The 9,212-nt window shown below is 35.0% G+C and overlaps 1 pseudogene; it reads left to right on the forward strand.

Moving 5' to 3' along the window:
* The first annotated feature begins 2,205 nt into the window (after nucleotides 1–2,205).
* On the forward strand, nucleotides 2,206–5,611 carry LOC120149376 (annotated as a pseudogene).
* Nucleotides 5,612–9,212: the final 3,601 nt, after the last annotated feature.

A 9,212-nucleotide genomic window follows, 5' to 3' on the forward strand; every position in this document is an offset into this window, starting at 1 on the left:
ATTTAATCATCTAAATTTTTAAATCCTTTCAATATAGTCATCGACCCGATATTTGGGGTATTACAGTTGAAGCCACCAATAATCGGAGAAAACAGAGTAAGTACCAGAATCATGATTACCCCAAATGATGGCTTCTTCAGCATAATAAGCTATTGTTGTCGATAAAATCACCTCTGCATTAGGGTGAGTAAATGTTCTACGCACTTTTAACTCATCTCATTTAGGGAGATAAGGATGCATGAAGCAAAAACCATGAAATCTATTCAATGAAAGGTGAGAATAAGCACTGATAAGTGTGGCCAACGTAAACCACCCCACTTGTCATTTATTAGATTAAGTGTACTTCCACTACAACAAAATGGGTTTATAGCGGCGTTTTTAGTACAAACGCCACAAAATAACAAATTTTACGGCGTTTTAATAGAAACGCCAATAATTTTATACATATCGCGACGTTTTAAGCATAAACGCAGTTAAAGATTCGTACTATAGCGGTGTTTGTATACAAACGCCACTAAAGACTCGTACTTTAGTGGCGTTTTTATACAAATGTCACTATAGACTAGTACTTTAGTGGCATTTTTATACAAATGCCGCTATAAACTAGTACTTTGGGCCTTTTCTATACAAATGCCGCTAAAGACTCGTACTTTAGTGGCGTTTGTTTTTACAAACGCTGCAGTTTACAATTTTTAAGTCTCACACCCCTTTAACCCTTTTCATTATTATCATAATCAAACATCGTCTGGCAGCTCCAAGTTTCTCTCAACCCTTCCCTCTCACTCACTCCAATCTGGTTTTTACCTATTTCTTCTCACTCGTTTATTTAATGAGAAAGGAAAACGGGAAGATCTGTATTTGTTGTGCTTAATTTCATCTTGTTGTTTTCGTTTCTTCCCCTTTCTATTGCCATTTTTATACTTCAAGATTTCTTAGCTTCCATAGGTTTGGTTTCTGCTCAAGGATCAACTAATGGTTCTCGGTAGCAGACTTTAAATGGTGCGTTTTAATCTTTTAGCTGGGTTTGTGTTTGATTTATCAGAAAATAGGAGAGATTGTTGAGAAAATAGCTTGTTGAACCAGAAGCATGTTCAATATTCCTGAGTTTCCTCAAATCTTGGCTTTTCGTTTCCTCAAAAGTGGCATGTTTAATATCAACACCGAAGAATCCATAATCGGCCAGAGAAATGTAAAGAAATTTTTGAAAATAACTTTCACTTTTTTTGGGATTTATTTAATTTTTCTTCGGGGTTGTTTTTATATATATATTTGAGCTATATAATGGATTTTATTTTGTGGTTTTTCTTCGTTAAGGTGAAATATTCTGTCTTGACTAGTTAATGCGAGGTTTGATTTGGTGATGCTTTGAACAGTTCGATTTTATATATATTTGAGCTATGCAAGTGAGATGAATGTTGAATGTTTAAACAATTGGTGTTAGTTGAGCAAATCACTGGACTAAATACCCAGAGGCCTTGATTGTAGGGGAACAAGTCAAATCTAGAGATGCACACAGTGAAAATAGCTGATAATTTGTTTTCTGATGAACTTTCAAACATTTGTTGCATATCTCAACTTGTAGGACCTGTAAAATGTGAATAAATTATTCATATTGTTATCTACCAACTAAAAGTTCATACATATCGCAGTATTTACTGTATTTTTAACTTAACATCTATGTAATACATCACAGTTTTACATTTTACTTCTCTCTACACAACCATGCTCCTGCGATTAAGTTGGAATTGCACAATTTAGCAATAATAATGGGTTTTGAATTGTAAATACTGACTAAAATGTTTTGTACTAGTTACTGATTGTATAAAGAACATCGATGTTTGTTGGAAATTTAATTATAAAAAAAGAATAATAAATGGAAGAGCTACATATTAGTATTTACATGGATTGCTACAATAGAAAGAATATGGAAAGTGAACATTGTGGCTTACCTACTAGAAAAGAATCTGTTATAAAATGTATGCATCTATATAATATCGCCTCATTCATACTAGATAGAGAGGAGTATGGCTGTCAGGGCTTCAAATGTTAGTCTTGCTCCTTCGAATATTATTGCCATGCTTGTGGTTAAGAAAGACATATTATATGTTTTAGTGACTCTTCTTGTACCCTTGGGGTTTTAAGATGCAACTATGTCCTTTTTTAAATAATGTTTGTTCCTTTAACATTTTAGTAAGGTCATTTGCGATGGAAGGGCGAAAGAAAGATGATCCACAAGTTCCAGCAAGTGATAAAATTTATGAGTATATACTCTTCCGTGAAAGTGACATCAAGGTATTCCTTTTGATAGATGAGGAACTGTATTACCAGATGTCTTTAGTTGTTGTCGGTTTGACCATTTACTATTAATGGCTATTCTTTTAAATAGTTAGGATGCATACTTATTTGTTTGTAGTGATAGATTGGCTTGATATGGTTACATGCACTTTTAGCCCTTTTTTGATGTATTTTCTGCTGGTTATTCGCTACCCTCCTAGCTACATGGAGCTCCAATGCACTCTTATCATGGTTATAGAGGAGGAAGTGGTAGAGGAAGAGCAGTAAATGAGGTTCGTTTTCTGTTTCTTTGATTTACCAGATTGTCATTTATGATGCTAATTTTCCAAGCTCCGGAATTAGGCAACTTCGTGTCTGTAATGAAGAATGCATTCAATAGTAGTTTCAAAATTTTCTGAATAACACTCAATGACTTAAAAAAAACTAATTGACATTTGAGTAGAGGACTATTTGTTTCTAAATAACATTTACTGTAACCAGATAATACCTCCTTCACCCCAAAGCAATTGAGCTGAACTTTCAGTTTTCTAATGGTAGATATTCCCAAATTGCATTTAAAAGAAAAGTCAAAAGGCTTAAACAATTTTAATTTACTTTGCCCTTCAAGGAAATGATACTACCAACTAAACCCTCCTCCCTAGGAAAATGCACATTCGAAAAATATCGCTTATTGCTTGAAAATTTGTTTAAGCGCTGTACTCTATTGGTAATTGCTTTGCCAACCATGATGTACTTGCAAGACTCATGACCTTTGTATAGTCCAATGATTATAGCTTGTTTTTAATCTCAACATTTGGCACTTCAGATTGCACGTTCGGCAACCAAATTTACAGAAGATTTTGACTTCACTGCAATGAAGGAGAAATTTAATAAGGATGAAGTTTGGGGTCATCTTGGCAAAAGCAGTCGAGCTCAGGAAGATACTGATGATTTACAAAATGAAGATAGTGTTGAATCCTCGAAAGTGGAAGTTAAGGTAAGAGCACCCAGCATACTTGCTTGCCAGTTCAGTTTCCATAATTTAGTTCATAAATTTCTTTCAGTACTCTTATTTTTCCTTCTATTGCAGCCTGTATATGTCAAGGATGATTTTTCAAGGGTAAGCGACGAATATCGAAATGGGGTCGAAATCAACATCCGAGTCCACCATCTTAGGGGTTATTATTGTTTATTCTAGTTAATAATGTTGAACTACATTATATTTTATGTTAATGTAAACTTTGATTTATTATTATGGATTTCAAGTTTGTTGTTATGGATGTTAAGTTTATTGGATAATGGTTTACATGTTAAATTTGGGTAACAAAAGAGTAGAAACATCATTTGAAAAATTAGTTTTAATTCGCGGCGTTTGTATAAAAAACGCCACTAAATACGTAGTCAATAGCAGCGTTTTACATTCACAAACGCTACAATATGACATAACACTTAGCGGCGTTTTTATATAAAATGCCACAAAAGAAAAGATAAATAGTGGCGTTTGGAAAAATGTCGCTAAATATCATAATCTTTAGCGGTGTTTGTAATAAAAATGCCACTAAAAACATTACCTTTAGCGGCGTTTGTGAACGACAAATGCCGCTACCTTTTGCGGCGTTTGTTTTTGCGCCACAAAGGTTTTTAGCGGCACTTAAAAACGCCACTTATGACCAAAAAATCACCGCTAAAAACCTGTTTTGCTGTAGTGTTCCTTGACGTATTCGCCAGAAAAATGCACCTGAGAACGCCTGTATTGTTTTATGAATTCCTTTCCATCCATAGGAACTCCTATTTCCTAAAGAAGCGTTAAGAATATCATCAGATGGAAAGTATTTCGTCCGTAGAACATGAGAAATGAGACAGTTTGGATGTGTAATAAGTCTCTGAACCTGCTTCCCAATCATTGCTATATTAAAGGAATGGAGATCCCAGAATCTTAGTCCTACCACGATATTTAGGCTTACAAATTGTGGACCATGCTACGAGAGGCTAACCTCATTTAGAGATTTTACCTTTCCACAAATATCGACGCATAATAGCACCGTCTCATGAAGGTGTTCAGGCAACAGATACAAGACATTGTGTATTGAGATAGAGTTGAGCCACAGACTTGAGAAACACTTCTCGGCCCGCATACGATAATAATCTCTTAGTCCATCCGGTGACCCTAGCAATGACCTTATCTCGAATGTATCCAAACGAATTAGTCTTGTTCTTACCAATATATAGAGGGAGTCCTAGGCACCTAAAGACTCCCCGTCAGAATGTTAAATACAGTCGTCTTATACTGTCGGTATTCCAAAATAGTGTTAGGAATAAAATATATGGTTGTTTTGTCTAAATTAACTCTTTTCCTGAGGAGGAAGCTTAGACTGATAGAATATCCCTTATATTGTTTTCTTCAGAATCAGTACAACTATACTATCATCGGCAAACATTAAGCGGGACACCCTAGGACCTGCTTGACAAGCCTAAATTCCTTTAATCGGACCTTCTTGTTGGGCCTTATGAAACAAAGCAGAAAGGCCCCGAGTCACGGAAAGAAAAAGGTCTTGTTCAAAGCCTGAGGATTTTATACTATCATCTTATTGGTTTGAATCAGTACATCTCGTTCAAGCCCTTGGGCGATAGAGTGTTGGCGAGGAGAAGACTGAGGGTGGATTTTGCTTTCAACAACAGCTCAATCAACGCCTCAAGGAGGTAAAGTGGTTGCCATCGGAGAGGGAAAGACAACTGGGAAGGACAATTGGGAAGAACAAATTGCAAAGCTCTGTTGAGTTCAATGGTTTGAGTCATCTTATCTTGAAGGAGGATGACATTGTTAGGATTCTTGAAACCGATGACATTAAAGACCTCAAGCCTCTAAATTACAGAGTTTTCATTAAGGTTTATTCTGTTAGTTTGGTTGCTATTTCATGGCAGTGTTTTCATGGATTCCTATTCGGTAGAGCTCTTGGTGTTTAAATGTCGATTGTTGCATGTTGCAGAAGCCGAGGAGAAAACTGTAAGCAAAGAAAAACCTTTCATTGGCACGGTGAGAGACGATTACATGATTGCCATCGGAACATGGCGTATATCTTTCGGCTGTGATGTAAAATAAATATTTGATCATGCTACCGAATGAAATGAAACAGGTGTTAGTTGTTGGGCCTGGTACTCTGAACGAGGAAGTTAACCGGAAGCCACTATCTTTTTCCCCAGGAAACACAGTTTTGTATTCTAAATATGTAGGGAATGACTCCAAAGGCAATGATGGACGTTGCTCTCAGAGCATCTGATGTAATGAATGTGCTTTCTTAGTTGGTCTGATAAGATTATGTTGTGAGGTTTGCAACTACAATTTATGTTGAGTAGGCCACAAGGCACAAGGATTTTGTAATATTTTCATTGTTTCAGTTATCTGATATGAGAAAATAGAAAACGATATTCAATGTGAAGATACTAGTTTTTTTCATTTGATTTATTATTATTATTATTATCATCATTATTATCATTATTATTATTATTAAAAAAATTATTATTTACATTAAAGGCCCATTTTACAAAACCCAACCCAATTACATCATGCCCAACAGTGACCCAAACTCGATGGCCCAATAGAAGACCCAAACCCTTTAGGGTTTGTATCATTTCAGCTAGGGTTTTCTAACCCTAGCTCCCAGCCGCCGCCTTTGACCAAAGGATCTCCCAGCCGCCAAGATCCAACGGCCCATGCGCATCCAGATTAAACCCTAGGGTATCATCACCCTAGGGCCACGTCGCCGCCTCTGTTGTAGCCACACCGACGATCCAGCTGCCGCCGCCCTCGCCAAAAGACTCCAGAAGCTTTGCTGCCACGATGACAGCCTCCCACGCCGAGCTCTATGGTGAGTCACCACCATATCTATGGTGAGTCACCACCATAGCTATGGTGACTCACCTAGGCCAACTCCATGGGATCGGTCTGAAGCCATTACCGATGGTGGCTATAAAAGCCACCATCCCCTACAAGAAAAAGAGGGAGGGAGGAGAGAACAGAGACACGGACAGCAACCAACGGATAGCAACCTAAAAACACAGAGACAGAGAGCAGACAACAACCACGACAGCAACCCAAGAGAAAAACAGAAAACAAAGAAAGAAGAAAGAAACTTACCCTTGGAGCCTTGACCATCGCCGGAAGCACTAAACATCGCCGGAGAACAGAAAATACTGAAGGTATTTTCATAAATCTACTCCGATTAGGAGTCTTTTAGGGGAAACTAAGGCCGGACTCGACCTTGGGGAAATCAGGGTTGTATTTTAGTGTAAAATTTTTTCGGCCCACCGAAGGTGGTGACCGACGGCAGAGTTGGTGGCAGACGACTGCCGACTGGTGGCCGGCCTTCCTCCGGTTGGAGGAATCTAGAGAGAGGCGATAGAGAAATCTCTCTCTCAGTTCTAGAGAGAGAGGAGAAAATAAGAAAATGAAGGAAGATGGCTCTAGGGCCGGCCATTTAAGGGTTTAAATACCCTCTCCCAAACGACGCCGTTTTGAGGAAGGGTGTTTTGTAATTTCGTAAGGGGTAAACCCCTTCCGCGGTGTTCATGTTTGTAATCTTTACAAAATAGTCACCACCAGTTATTTTTATTTATTTTAATTTGGCATTCGAATTTTAATATATTATGTTTTAGTCATTAATCAGTAAATATTTATATATTTAGGATAAATATCATATTTTGTCCCTCATATTTTTATATTTAATATTTCAATCCCGAATAACTAATATAGGTTAAATCACACTGTTAGCGCTCAAATTTTATAATATTTCGAGTAGAGCATTTAAGTTTTACACCTTATAATTCAATCATTAATTATTTTTACCATAAGTTTTAATATTTTGCAATTTAATATTATTGCTTTCAATTTCTTTTATTTTGATCATTATTGTTTTTTACTTAATATTATAAAATACCATATAATATTAATTTTATTTTGATCCTATACTTTAAATATAGTATTTTATTTATTTATTTATGTTTTATTCACTAATATTTACATGGAATACAATATTATAATTTTATAATAATATTTATTTTTAAATATCAAAGAAAAAGGGAAGTCTTAAAGCAACTAGATGTCCATTTTCTGATATTTTTTAAATAAATATTTTACTTTTATTAATTATATATATATTAGTAGAAATGTTTTATTAATATTTATTTAGATTTTAATATTAAGAAAGGAGCTGTCTTAAAGCACTTAGAAGCCCTTTTCTGATATTTATAAATAAATAAATATCTTATTTATATATGTAAATTAATATATTTTCTTAAAACTATAAATTTGAAATAACATGATTACAAATTAAATATATTTATGAATTTTTAAATTTCCAATAATAGAGACAATTTATAATTAATGAGTACCAATTTTGGGCGTTGTGGGGGTCCTAATCCTTCCCCAAACGTAATCGACCACGAATCTTTTTTATTTATTATCAAAAAGAACGAATTTTTGGTTAAAATGCAGACCAGTTTATCTTTTAACTGATGTTTTCTTAAAATCTCTTTTAAAAGATAATTTTTAGGTATTCGACCTACCTGACCCAAAAGGCCGATGGCGATTCCCAAAACATTTTAAAAACCATTTATTCACATCATTTTTCCCGCCAAGTAAAAAATTCGTGCCCGGGTGAAAACTGGTTACGACAGCTTGGCGATTCCGCTGGGGACCGTCAAGCTTTAAAATCAATTATAAATTGTCTCTATTAATTAGAAATTAAAAATTCATATATTTAATTTATAATTCTTTCTTTCCAAAATTTTTATATATACTTATTATTATATATATATATATATATATATATATATATATATATTATTTTTTATTAATATTTTTGTTTTATTTTCAAGTATTAATTTTCATTATTTATTTGTTAGTCAGAGGTTTGAATATTTCTCCTCACACACAACACTTGCATTGCATAACATAAGTTTTATAATCAAGCTTGTCCCTTTTAAGTGAGAGTGAAAGTGACGTCTTCGTGAGAATTTATTCTCCGTGTCAGACCTAGCAAGTAGCTTTCGGGGTTCATATGCTCTATGTCTTCGTGAGAATTTATTCTCTGTGTCAGGCATAGAAAAGTGTATCCCCTCGAATTGAACTCGATCCACTTTAGTCTATGATGGACTAGGATTGAGGGTTAGCAGCCCAAGGGGGCACTAACAAGGACAATTCGAGTTCCTTTACTCCTAGAACTGAAACCCTGCATATAATGAACCCTAGAAATTCTCCTGATCTAAGACAGTACTGAACCTCTGTCCGTATATGTATACAAAGGAGAAATAAGTTCTAGCTTTTAATTTATATTAATTACTTTTCTTTCTGAATAAATACCTGCGAACTAGTAATCATGCGGTTAGGTTAATTTTTCTAAACAAAGCATGAAACTAGAGAGCATGAGGTTAGGATTTATACCTTGATAGATAGGATATTTTCTTTCCATTAATTGGTACTAACTAATTTATTTTTCCTTTTTCCTTTTTATTTTTTTCACACATTCTGTTTTGCTCTAACTTGTTTGTATTGATTTCTTTTGTTTGCATTGCATGATCATGGCATAATCAGAGGTGTTGACTTGAAAGATTGTTCATCAAATTGGAAAGAAATCATAAATGGACAAAAAGTTTTATGATCAAACAAAATATAATACAGCCAAGGAAAGACATCCTGAGGAAACTCCGAGGATCGAGGGGAGTTCTACACACAGAGAGCCGGTAATATTAATACCAAAAGTATTACACAAAGATCCTACCAGATTGATACCAAAAGTAGTCTACGGTAAGAACATCAGCCAGAGCATTCAGAATAAAGGAGGTTTTTATGAAGCTCAAGCATGTTATTTGAATGATCAAAAAAAGAAATTGAGCACAGAAATGAAAATAATGCATGAAGATTTCCAGAAGATCAGTCAAGC

Source organism: Hibiscus syriacus, unplaced genomic scaffold, assembly GCF_006381635.1.
Source record: "Hibiscus syriacus cultivar Baekdansim isolate YM2019G1 unplaced genomic scaffold, ASM638163v2 tig00111002_pilon, whole genome shotgun sequence".
Taxonomy (NCBI): domain Eukaryota; kingdom Viridiplantae; phylum Streptophyta; class Magnoliopsida; order Malvales; family Malvaceae; genus Hibiscus; species Hibiscus syriacus.